At 53.3% G+C, this 13,355-nt stretch overlaps 1 protein-coding gene across 1 annotated transcript in view; it reads right to left on the bottom strand.

Annotated features, from left to right (window-relative positions):
* Positions 1-10,780, bottom strand: part of LOC129622765 (tyrosine-protein kinase ZAP-70) — a 40,280-nt gene extending 29,500 nt beyond the window's left edge. Inside the window, exon 1 of the mRNA XM_055539382.1 lies at positions 10,660-10,780. The gene's annotated coding sequence lies outside the window, so the exon portion shown is untranslated. The remainder of the gene's footprint in view (positions 1-10,659) is intronic.
* Between the last annotated feature and the right edge of the window lie 2,575 nt (positions 10,781-13,355).

Below are 13,355 nucleotides of genomic sequence, written 5' to 3'. Positions count from 1 at the left end.
GTTTTATTGGCTTTCCACGTAAACCAAGTTATTCAGCCTCTTTTCTTCACTGAATTTCTTCGCTGAGCTATCCCTATCTAAGCACTCTTTATATCTTTAATTCTATTGTATCCTGATCGCCAAAGCTGTCTCCCCTTCGAATTCCCTGGATCCACTGGGGCAGGACCCCGGTAGGTAACTAAACTTTCACACGCCGTGGAGCAGCCTAGCCCCTGCGCCACAGCTCCTGGGCCCACACACTCTGGAGCCCAAGTGCCACAACTGGAGAGCATGCACCGCAGTGCAAGAGCCCTCATTTTACGATGAAGATGCTGAGTGCCTGTCACAGCTAGGACCGATGCAGCCAAATTTAAAATAAATTTTAAAATATATTTTTTAAAGGCACCATAAAATATTGAACCCCAGTCAATGATCTGTGTGCAGAAATATTTAGGTGTGATGGGTAGTGTAGTGATGACTGTCATTTATTTTGAAAGGAAGGCATCCAAAAGCAAAAGTTGATGTATGGATAAATAGATTGATTTAGTTGAGTCTTGCTGTCTGCAATATTTCTATAAGGTATTGAGTGAGGAAGCACTAAGCCATTGCTTCCAGAAGAAATTCGGGGTTAAGTTCCTTTAAGTCTCTGGTCACACAATTTTCATCAACAGATCAGTATATAACCTTGTTTTATTTACTTCTGTTTAAAGACACCTTACATAATCATATTGACGCACTAGCACTGAACTCTTGGCCAACAGCCCTATAAGCTTATTCAACACGTACTTTTTCTGGGAGGCGTAGCTCAGCCTTCCTGCACTTAGGAACACTAAACAGCACCTCAGCGCTGCCCTTGGGGACCATTTACACCATGAAATTATGGACAAATAGCACAAAAATGTGGTACCAAATAGACTGTGAGAAAGAGACTTGTTTACAATATGAGCTGAAACGAGAAGGCAAAGCATTGTCTTGTTCAGCCTCTGCAGGAACCAGCACGTGAGTTGATTCAAATTTCACACTGCTCTGCACATGCCCTCCAACGACCGTGAAAGTGCAACGAGCATGAGCTTGGAGGTTACAAATAAATTTTAGCAAGCAGGCGAGTTGGCAGATACAGAATCCAATAATAATGAGGATCAAGTGTATGTGATGAAGCAAATATAGCAAAATTCCACTGTAGAATCTAAGAGGTAGATAATTTGTACAACGAATTGTTCTCATTTTCTGTATGTTTTTAAGTTTTTATATAATGTCAAAAAAATTATGCCCATAACAGTTTCTGGTTGTTTCTCTACTAAGATGGGTCCAGTTAAGGCCACCCGGGCATAGTTTTGCATTCAAGGAAGGGTCCTTGGGCATCCTTCTTAGTTCAGCAATTATAAGCAGGGGGTGGAAAGAAAGCTTTTGTGGACTGAGAAAGGCTGCCTTTCCCTGGTGTTCAGGGACTTGCAAAGACAGGCACTGGGACTGAGTGAGAATTATTTAAGGCTTGAATCAAGGCAGCTGGATTCAGGAAGAGGGCCCAGAAGCAGCATTCTAACCAGAAGGCTTCTGACACTGGGGTTGGAAGGGCCAGATTTGGGGACGGTGGGGGCAGGCGCTGGATGTCCCAATAGTTACAGGCATGTGATTAACTGGGGACCAGGAAATGCAGTCACCATCCCATTTATTGTTTTTATTGAATTGCTAAGTCATGTCCAACTCTTTTTGACCCCATGCCCTGTAGCCTGCCAGGCTCCTCTGACCTTGGGATTCTCCAAGTAAGAGTACTGGAGTGGATAACCATTTCCTTCTCCAGGGGATCTTCCCGACCCAGGGATCAAACCTGTGTCTCCTGCAATGGCAGGAAGATTCTTTAGCACTGAGCCACCAGAAAAGCTCCCATCATCCCTTAAGAGTGTTTAAAGAATCGGAGGACTTCCCTGGTGGTCCAGTGGCTAAGACTCCGAGCTCCCAATGCAGGGTTGTGGGGAGAGGGTGGCGAGATTGATCCCTGGTCGAGGTATTATATCCCACATGCCTCAACTAAAGATCCTGCGGCAACTAAGACCTGGCACAGCCAAATAAATAATAAAATTTTTAAAATAAAAAGCGTCGGTTCAAAATTAATAACCAACAAGGACATGGAACTTTACAGCACAGGGAACTCTACCCAATACCATGTGGTAGCCTGGATGGGAGGGGCGTTTGGGGGAGAATGGATACATGTATATGTGCAGCTGAAACTGTTCACTGTTCACCTGAAACTACCACAACATTGTTAATCGGCTACACCACAATACAGAATAAAAAGTTTAACGTTTGAAAAAAAAAAATAGAAAGAGTCAGGATGGCTTCTAGGTATTCATCCTAGAAAAATGGAAACTTAGGTTCACACAAAGACCTGCACAGGAGTGTTTACAGCAGCTCTGCTCACGATTGCTAACATGTAGGAAGAACTCAAAGGCTTCCCCAGTGGCTCAGATGGTAAAGATTCTGCCTGCAGTAAGGGAGACCCAGGTTCGATCCCTGGGTTGGGAAGATCAACGTTTTCCAGCAGTTGAAGAAAGTGGGAGTATATCCCACGTGATCCTACTCTATCATGAAATGGAAGGACATGGTGCTGCACACACATGAATGAACCTGAAAGGCATCATGCTGAGAGCAAAGGGCCAGACTCAAAAGGCTACAAACCACCTGATTCCATTCGGAGCTGCAGAACAGGTGGAGGCTGCCGAGGCTGCAGACCGGCTGGGAAGTGGGGGTGTCGGGATATGGACTGATTACAGAGGGGTATGAGGGAATTCAGAAGAACAGCCTGTATCTTAAGATAGTTTCTCAGCTGTATGCCTTTGTCAAATCTTACAGAGTTCTTCACTAAAAGGGGTAAACTTTACTGTATGTAAATGATACTTTAAGTAAAGAGAGGACAGGCAGCAGGAAACTATACACATGATGTGCGTGTGTGCTCAGTCGCGTCCGACTCTTTGCCACCCCATGGATGGTAGTCTGCCAGGCTCCTCTGTCCATGGGGTTCTCCAGGCAAGAATACTGGAGTGGATTGCCCTTTCCTCCTCCAGGAGATCCTCTAGACCCAGGGACTGAACCTGCATCTACACGTCTCCTGCATTGGCAGGCGGATTCCTTACCCCTGCGCCACCTGGAAAGCCCACATATAGACATACCAGGCACTAAAAATATTAATTAAAAAGGGAAAAGAACGGGCTGTCTACACTCCTGTCATTATCTGCTCCCCCCACCTCCACCTGGCTGCCCTCCAGCTGCCAAGATATCACCACCTGATGGGCACCAGGCACCCTCTTGGAGGCTGGGTCCCCTGAGTGATGGACACTGTGACCACCCCCACTCCTGCTTGAGCATCACGGCTCTCTTGAGTCCTTCACCAACCCCCCAGCTTGCCTCCTTCCTCTCTGATGGTTCCTGTTCTCTCTCCTTCCCCATCCTCTGTTCCCAACTCAGGCCATTCTGTCTGTGCCTACCCACACAGCTGCTCCCACCTGTCTAGTCCAGAGCTCTTCCCCTGTGGTCTGTTTCTGCTGCTATCACCTCCTTTGATCTGCACCCGCTGTTTACTATTAATAAAACCTGAGATCCAGATCTAACTCACACAGTGCCTGTGGTTGACTAAACCCCACAGTCTGTTTCCCACACGAGCTGAAGCTCTGGGGTCTGCAAGTTGCTTTTAGGTAGTTCTCCCCCAGGGCCTCCCTGGCTCAAGAAGCTACTGTGTGGGACTTCACTGGTGGCCAAGTGGTTAGGACTTCACCTTCTGATGCAGGGGGTGTGGGTTCAGTCCCTAGTGGGGGGAGTTAAGATCCCACATCCCTCGGGGACCAAAAACCCAAAACATAAAACAGAAGCAATGTTGTAACAAATTCAGTAAAGACTTAAAAAACGACCCACATAAAAACAACAACAACAACTTTTAAAACATAAAAAAGGACCTTCAGTGGCTCCCTCCTGCCTACATCATCGAATCTATTAATAACTGAATTCCTCGGCCCTTCCTTTGCTCCAGCTAGGCTGCGCTATTTGAAGTGAATTTGTTCAAATTCACTTCCATGCTTGAATCCATGCAGTGCCCGCCACTGGGTACCTCCTCCCCACTCCTCTCTGCTCCCCAGGTCCAGCCAGCCCAGCCTGGCAGACTCACAGCCCTGCTCCTCAAGGGGATCAGAACCTGAGACAAGGCAGCAAAGTGGAGGTTTGTCCAGGAACAGCTGGGAGGGGTGGGGGTGGTGAAGCTGGCCTCTGGGGCCGGAAGCTGCGGCAGGAAACTGTCAACACACGGTTTGAGAAGCTCCGCCCCGCGGGGCCGCAGGTGCAGCCTGGGTAGCCAGAGGCAAGTCGGTGCGGAGGCGGGAGTGGGGAGAGGCCGGCCCTGGGGACCCGGTCCAGGGCCAGAAGTTGTGATGGCCCACCTTGGACTTGAGTCCAAGGTGTCCCAGACGCCGGAGCCTTCCCGTGCATCCTCAGTTTTATCCCCACTTCCCTGTCTCTTTGTCAATAACAAAGACAGCAGTAACCGCAGCAGCTTCCAGAAGGGCCTAGCCGGTCTGCAGCTTCCTGGAGGACCAGATGTTTCTGTCCTGAGCCAAGTACCCACAGACTGCATGACTCTCCCAGGAGACGCGCCCACCATACTCTCCCACCACACTCCTGCCCAGGCTGACTCCCTCCAGCCTCCCCTTGAGCTTGCGAGCTCCTCATGAGCTCAAAGATGCTCGTCTGGCTTTCCCAGAGTTTGCAGCTCCATCAGGAGACCACCAGGCTCATTCTCACAGCCCAGGCCCTGTGGGGAGGGGAGGAAACCGTGATCCTTGGCTAAACAGCTCTGTCTGAAATTCCACCCTTCAAGTCTCCTTTCTGGGGAAAGGTAGGGTTAAACTCTATCTGTTCTAGGCACTGCTGCTGCTGCTGCTGCTAAGTTGCTTCATTCATGTCCGACTCTGTGTGACCCCATAGACGGCAGCCCACCAGGCTCCGCCATCCCTGAGATTCTCCAGGCAAGAAGACTGGAGTGGGTTGCCATTTCCTTCTCCAATGCATGAAAGTGAAATGTGAAAGTGAAGTCGCTCAGTCGTGTCCGACTCTTTGAGACCCCATGGACTGCAGCCTACCAGGCTCCTCCATCCATGGGATTTTCCAGGCAAGAGTGCTGGAGTGGGGTGCCATTGCCTTCTCTGCACAGGATGCCCAAATATATTTCAAAGGAAAAAAGGTCAAGGGACCAACTGCATTTTGAAAAGTTGTGGGAAGCATATTAGCATATTAAGGGCCCTGAGAAGACCTGCCAGGAAGGACTCTTTTGTTTAATCCCCACACCTGATGAGAAGAGCCCACTCATTGGAAAAGACCTTGATGTTGAGAAGGAAATATTGAAGGCAAAAGGAGAAGAGGGCAGCAGAGGATGAGATGGTTGCACAGCATCAATGACCCAATGGACATGAATTTGAGCAAACTCCAGGAGATCGTGGAGGACAGGGAAGCCTGGTGTGTTGTAGTCCATGGGGTTGCAGAGAGTCAGACATGACTTAAAGGCTGAACAACAGCAACAACAAGCCCCACACCTAAGTGGCAGAGCCTGGAAGCGCTACTGCTGCCCAGAACAGGCTCCGAGCGTCCAAGTGAGTGAGTGAAGTCGCTCAGTCGCGTCCGACTCTTTGCGACCCCATGGACTGTAGCCTACCAGGCTCTTCTGTCCATGGGATTTTCCAGGCAAGAGTGCTAGAGTGGGTTGCCATTTCCTTCTCCAGGGAATCTTCCTGATTCAGGAATTGAACCCCGGTCTCCCGCACTGCAGGCAGACGCTTTACCCTCTGAGCCACCAGAGAAGCCCCAGTTAAATGTCTACCTTGAGACACCAGAGAGGAGACTGAGGGCATCAGGCTGCCGACAGAATGAGATGATCCAACTGGACTTGGCAGGGAGGCAGGGGGCAGTGGCAGCAGCCAGGTCTGGAGGCCCTGTGTGCCACCCACAGCCCGGCATCACAGCATTCCCACCCACGGTGCTGTTGGAATGGAGGCACAGCCCCAACTGCCCAGGCCTCCTCTCACAGACCCCAGTCCTCTGCCCAAGATGCCAAGTCCCCCCTGAAGCCACATTTCCTGCTCCCCAGTCCACAGGCCAACAACAGAGGCAGCACAGACATTTGTCAACTAACAGAACGCCGACTTTGTTCCATTCCGAGTCTCCATGACAGTGGTGAGCACTGTGCCGTGGATGGCGACGGGCCCCTTCTCTCTTTTTCTGACACCATGGCGTGCGATCTGATCATGGGATCACAGATCTATGGGTAGCAGCAATGTGGATCTGGGTGGGGAGGTACACTCGCCAAGAACCACCTGGAGGACAGGGCCAGCGACGGTGCCCAGTGCTGGGGGGCTGTGAGGACCCCATGAGGCAAGGCTTGCCCAGCGCTGAGCACGGGCCCAGCCCACTTGTCCCATCACCTCCTTTTCTGCTTGCAGCCCTCCAGGACTCCTGCCTCACTCAGGCTGAAAGCCCAGGTCCTTACAGCAGCCCCTGAGGCCGTGCACAATCTGCCCTACCACCTTCTTGTCCTCACTCACTCCCCACCAGCCACACCGGCTTCCTTATGTTACTTGTTGAGAAAACTGGAACAACCTGGGCCTGGTCCAACCTCAGGGCCTCTGCACTGGCTGTTTCCTCTGCCCGAACACCATTCCCTCAACATCTGTCACTTCATTCGGGTCTCAACCTCAAGAGGCCCTCCCTGACCTCTCTCTAAAAATCACCTCCCCTTCTCTATCACTGACCCAGTGTTACTGTTCTTCACCATGGAAATTGTGATGTTCTATCAACTTGTTGACACAAGACCTTTGTCCCCTGGTAGCATGTTAGCCTGAGGAAAGTGGAGACTGTCTTGTTCTCCTGCCTGTGCCAACCAGGCACAGAGTAGGTGCCCAGTAAACTTTGGTGGTGGGCAGAGGCTACCCTCTGATACCAGGTACCTGAGAGGGTAGGTAGCCTGCTGTGGTGGGCGGGGACGCCTTTGCAGGTTCTTGGAACTCAGCAGTCTGATGAGGGTGGAGAGGTGATGGGAGCTTCCCTAGGAGAGGAGAGGAGAGGGAGTGGCGGACCTAGAGGCTTCCTTCACTAACAGATGGTGGAAGAGGGGAGGACCCACTGGAGGAACTTTGCACAGGCTGTTCCCTCTGCCTGGAACAGCTTGCATGCTCAGCCGCTAAGTCGTGTCTGACTCTTTGTGACTCCATAGACTATAGCCTGCCAGGCTCCTCTGTCCATGGGATTCTCTAGGCAAGAATACCTTTCCTCCTTCAGGGGACCTTCCCAACCCTAGGGATCAAACTCACGTCTCTTGGGTCTCCTGCCCTGGCAAGTGAATTCTTTACCACTGCATCACCTGGGAAGCCACCCACATGTTTCTCCTAGCCACGTGCTTCAGGTCCCCTCAGCTGTCCTTTCCATGCAGAGATGTTCCATGATTCCCCCATCCTTCCCCCGCTGAGTCACCTACTCTGTTCTCCCAGGGCCCCATCCTCCCGCATCATAGCCCTGATGGCCATGTATGATCAGTGTCTCTGTTTGCCCCACAATCTCTGACCAGCCTGAGCTCCCCAAGGCAGAGCCTACACCTGTCTGGTTTTCACTGTAGCTCCCACTGCCTCCCAATGAATATTTGTCAAATCAGCAACAATAACAATAGCCTGTGTGCTGAAGACTTTATGACACCTCTTCTAAGCATGATCTGTTTAATCTAATCCTCACTTCTCCCCATTCCTCAGCTAAAACATCTGAGGCTTGGGGAGGGTAATGTCATGTTCAGAGTCATGTGGCCTAAGAGTGGCAGTCAGGATTTGAACCCAGGTCTCTCTGACCCAGCAGCCAGTACTAGCCACTCCAGTGCATGGCCATAAGGAAAGCGGCATCCGCTACTCTGAGCTGGGTCTCCAGGGCTTCCACGCATGCCTGGCCCAGGTGTTTCTGCACTCTGAGCTGCCTATGACTGTCAGGGTGTGGAGTGCTGGGCTGCTGTGGGGTCAGAGGCAGGTCCTCAGACCTCAAACAGACTCTGTCTGTTCACTGACTGAATCATGCCTCCAAGACCAGCTCCCCACCACCACCACTCCCCACCAACTCCAACCTCTGCTGCCAGGGTTCTAAGGGCTGTGTAACCAGAGCAAGGAGCTAGCCCTCTCTGGGTGTCAGGCTCTGTGACTGTAAAAGGGAGATGGGAAAAAGCTTAGGGGATGGAAAGGGTGGGATGAGTCGGGACAACAGAGCCTGACTGCGAGACCTCATGCTATCTGTGCATTGCAGCGTGTCTAGCAGTATCCCTGGCCTCTGTCTTACTAGATGCCAGTAACACCCACCGAGTCATGACCAAAAATGTCTCCAGATGGTATTGAATGTTCCCAGTGGGGATGGGGGAGGCAAAATTGGCTCCAGTTACGAAGCACTTCCTTGGGACTTCCCTGGTGGTCCGGTGGTTAAGAATCCACCTGCCAGTTCAGGAGACCCACGTGCAATCCCTGGTCCAGGAAAATCCCACATGCCGTGGAGCAACGAAGCCCATGGGCCACAACTACTAAGCCCGTGGGCCACATCTATGGAAGCCCTCGTGCCCTAAGCCATGCTCCATGACAAGAGATGCCTCCACGGCAAGAAACCCCCATAAGCCCCACACCACAGCTAGAGTGTAACCCCCAACTGACACAACTAAAGAAAGCCTGAGAACAGCAATGAAGATCTGGTGCAGCCAAATAGAGAAATGAATAAATTTTTAAAATAATAATGTTTTTTAAAAAAGAAGCACTTCCTTGACCCTATGTTCTGGGTGGGGTGGGGAGCAGCCAGCATGGAAAAGGCTGGTTGCTGCAGCCCCTTAGGAGACCCTCCAGGAGCCATGAGACCACCCTGAGCTATTGATAAGAATAAAGACTGTAACATTATGCATATACAGCACCTCCAGTATGCCAGGCACTCGAGAGCAATTCAGTCGCCTAATCCTGACAAGAACACTGCGTGTGGAGAATTCGTGGGTTTGGGACATGAAGGAGGGACAGAGAAGAAGGAACCAGCTGAAGGTCGCACGGCACACGCACAGTCCGGGTGGCAGAGTCGGGCCCTGAATCGGCCTCCTGGCTCCAGAGTGCACACAAAACACCATCTGCCTGCCCAGCACGCGTCCCCATCCCTGACAAGGCTGGAGGCCAGGTGGCGACAGGAAATAGCACTGGCAGGGGAAGAGCCCCCGCGGGTGACACCCAGAGACTCACTGTCATAGGACGCAGGCCCTAATCTCTCAGCAAAGCCTTATTAAGCACCTACGGGGTGCTGGCTGCCCTGGCTGAGACAACAGCAACAATGTTCAGGGACTTTCCTGGTGGTCAGTGGTTAAGAATTCGCCTTGCAATGCAGCAGACATAGGTTCAATCCCTGGTCTGGGAACAAAGCCCCCCACATGCTGAGTGGCAACTAAGTCCTCACGCTGCCACTACTGAGCCTGCTTGCTCTAGAGCCCGAGAGCCTCAACTAGAGCCTGTGCGCGGCAACGAGCGATCCCACATGAAGCAGCTCAATCTCCAGTGCCTGCTGCAACTAACACCTGAGGCAGCCAAGTAAATACAGAAATATTTAAAAAAGAAACTAACAAAGCTCATCTTTAGCTGTTCACTACACGAACCCGTTCCTTCCTGCCAAGACCCTTCCCTGCCTGGGACAGCTTTCCCAACCTCTCACCCAACAGTCAGGAGCCAAAGAGCCAAGCACATACTAGGCCCCAAAATTTGCTTCTGCATTTAAAAGATGGGCAAACTGAAGTTCAGAGAGGCCAGTCCTTTGCCAAGGACACACGTCAGTTGAGCAGGATTCAAGCTGTTTACTCCTTCACCTCTGTTCTCCCCTTTAACCTGAGCTGCCTACCAATGATTGGAGCCTGCCCTAGGCCCCCTCACGGAAACCATCCGGCATTTGGATGTTTGTTTACAGCCCCATTGATGCTCCCTCATATTCCTGAGCCTGGGGGACAGAGCACATGTTTTTCTCTGGACATTTCTCTGCTTCCTGGAACTAAGGTTGTCTCACTGATGGGGCCCTGCAGGAGGCTAGGGACTGAGCCGGCATCTGTGGGGCCCCTGGATACACACGTCCATGGCCACTCAGCTGGCGCTCTGGAGAGAGACCTCTTTCCCTCAGGATGGTCACAGGCCACGTCTGCTTCCTTCTCCTGTAGGATACCACCCATGAAAGCCCCAAAGCCCTTCTGGTACCCCAGTTCTTCCTGACTCTCTCCTCCTCCTTCCTCCACCAGACCCAGGCCACCCCTAGAGATGGCGGCTAGCTGCTGCTTCATCCAGAATGACTTACCTGGGGATGTGCTGATGGACAAGGCCCAGGCCACCTGCAAGGTGGCGGGTCCCAAAGGCACCAGACAACTGGTTCTAGATGAAGAACTGGGGTCCGAGAAACCACTTTGGGCTTCTCTGCAGCCCGAGCGCCCAGTCCGGGCCCCCACCAGCTAACCACCCCCTCATACAGCCCGGCCAGGTGTAAAGAGGTCATACCCCACTAGGGTTTCTCACTCAGATCGGGGGGTGCGGAATCTGAGTCCCCCTCTCCCAGCTGCCCCAGGAGGCCCTGCAGTCGGTGGCCGTGCTGGACGCAGGCGGCCACAGGACAGCCACTCACCTAGATGCCCCAGAAGATCAGCACACCCGAGCTGGGCAGGGACGGGCCCGGAAGGCCTGGTATGCTCTTGGAAGCCCCTTTCTGTGAAACTCGGCCTATTTCCTTGATGCGCAAATAGGAAATGGGGCCGTGTTTGAAGTTTACGTCAAAGTCACAAAGTGCTGCGTTCAAGGAAAATCGCGAGGCCACGTGCTCCGGGGAGGGCAGAGGGCACTTCCCGGGCCAAGCAGAGCCCCCCCCAGCAGTGGGAGGAATGGGGCGAGCCACAGGCGGGCTTACACTAGTAGGCTGCTTCCAACAGCATCCCCCAAACCTGGGGAGGGGAGAAGAGGGAGGCTGTGCGCTGGAGAAGCGCTGGGGTAGTGGCAATGGGAAAGGGATCCCCCAGACTCGCTAGAAACTAGAAAGCCCTACTTTCCCCTCCCAAGGAGGTATGGACCTGGGGCCTGACCATGGCTGAACTGCTCATGTGAGTTATTTATTCCATAAGCAGGTGAAAGCTGGAGAGAGGAGAAACCTAAGAAGTAGGTCCAGACTGCAAAGGTTCAGAGCACTTCCTGTGTGCCAGCCATCAGGCCAACAACGACGGCCCTGTCCCTGCCCTCAGATGGCTCACAGGCTCAAGGAGGGGGCAGCCGAGTCACCAGGGAGGCCAGAGCTGGGAGGGCAGAAACCTAGATGCTGTGTACGCAGGGGAGCCCGATGCAGCCCAGCGCTGGGGACAGACTCTAAGAGGGATCGGTTGTGCTGTCAAGTCTGGGAGATAGTGTCTCCCCCCAGCACCCCCCGGATCCCAGCCCGGCCCCACGCCCCGCGCCTGGCTGCTGACCACCTCCTGCGCTGCTCACAGCCTCTTCTCATCCTTTCTTCCCATGTTAGCCCGCCCTCTGACCACGTGACCACCCTCACATCTGCTCCCTCGGCCCACGGAGCTGTCGGGCAGCAAGGCCAAGTCCGTCCTCATATCCACTCTGCCCCATCTGCCTTTGGTGCCCCGAAACCTTAGGGCTTGCTCACCCACAGCTCCCTGCCTTCTTGCACGGTGGGGACCTCTTCTGTGGCCCGTCACCCTGGGGCCTCAGGGACCTGTGTGGGGCCATCCTAGGCCTGCTGTTGAGACCCCAGGAACCCTTCCTCTCCTGTGCCTGAGCCCTGCCAGAGTGGGGCTGGGCACAGCTCCCCAACAGGCCTGGTGCTTCCTCCACGCTTCACCCCAGGTCTCCTTTCCTGGGGCCCTCTCCACAAGCTCTACTACCTCCCAGTTCCCTGAGCCCCACTCTCCCCACTCAGGAAATCTTTTCTCTAAGCTCCAGCTTCCCCTACATACGTGTGTGCGCTCAGTACTCAGCCGTGTCAGACTCTTTGTAACCCCATGGACTGTACGTGCCAGGATCCTCTGTCCATGGGATTCTCCAGGCAAGAATACAGCTCTGGGTTGCCATTTCCTCCTCCAGGGGCTCTCCCCAACCCAGGGATCACACCCACGTCTCTTGCATCTTCTGCATTTACTGGCAGATTCTTTACCACTGAGCCACCTGGGAAGCACCCCCACCCATAGAGTTCCCCTAAAACTGTTTTTGTTAGAAGCCTCCCCTTTCCCCAGGGCCATGGTGAAATTCAGGATGCAGAAAGACTCTTTGTTTCCATCCTGCATGTTCTTTTCCCGGGTAGTGAGGAAAGAACACCCCAGAGAACTGGAGAGGAGTGAAATCACGGCATCAGAACCACATGATCTACAACAATAATAGTAACTCTTACTGAGCACTTACTATGTGCCACACCACTGAATGAATCCGTTTTCCAGATAAGGTAAGTGAAATCCAGAGAGGTTAAACCACCAACTCCAAGTGGCCAGACGTGATAGAGCAGGGTGATCTGGCCGCATAGCCTAGGCGATGGTGGACACGGGAGGAGGGGAGCTTGGCCGTAAAATGGCTCCTGTGCAGCCGGCCCCCCTGAGGGCTGGAAGCTGTGCAGCCCGCCTGTGGGGCACCCGAGGGGAGGCAGCATTTGGGACTTCCAGATTCCAGGCTCTTCAGGCCTGAGAAAGGGGCTCCCAGCCTCAGAAAGGCACTGGCTTAGCCACCCGCTCACCCCCTTCCGTCCCAGACACCACGTCCTGAGGGGCCCAGGCCAGCTGGGTGCTCAGACAGTTCTGAGATGGGCCTGCAGATAAGACCACATGTTTTGCCAAAGTGCAGGGCGGTGGATGCGTCTTTTGAACGCGCAGAGGAAAGAGTGAACGGATGGAAATGTGGGCTGGGAAAGTTGCGGTGCGTTTGCCGCGTGGGTTTGGGTAAACATGCACGTAAGGTGTGCGAGGAGCTCGGAAGAAGCTGATCACTCACTCTCACACTCCCCGGGGCCTTTGGCCAGCCGTGTCCCCACCTGAACTCCCTTTCCTGACCTCTTCTCCCGTACCTGACTCCTCCTCCAGGTCTCTGATTAAGTGCAGCTTCCTCCAGGAAGCCTTCCCTCCTCCTCAGACTGAGTGGTATGAGACTGTGCTGGTTTCACCTGCCCCTGAGCCCGCCAAATTTAGTTCCATGCCTAAAAGGACACCAGGCCACTGTGGGGGTGGAGGGGACATCCGGCAGGGAGGCTGTGGGTCGGAGGCTTCAGGCTGCCAGAGAAGCCTCACATCTCAGCACAGTGGTCCTCCCGGGGCCCCTCCTGAATGCCCTCCCTCCTGGGTG

This window comes from Bubalus kerabau, chromosome 11, assembly GCF_029407905.1.
Source record: "Bubalus kerabau isolate K-KA32 ecotype Philippines breed swamp buffalo chromosome 11, PCC_UOA_SB_1v2, whole genome shotgun sequence".
Taxonomy (NCBI): domain Eukaryota; kingdom Metazoa; phylum Chordata; class Mammalia; order Artiodactyla; family Bovidae; genus Bubalus; species Bubalus kerabau.
Note: the sequence above shows the minus strand (reverse complement) of the source record. Positions and strands in the feature narration are given on the sequence as shown.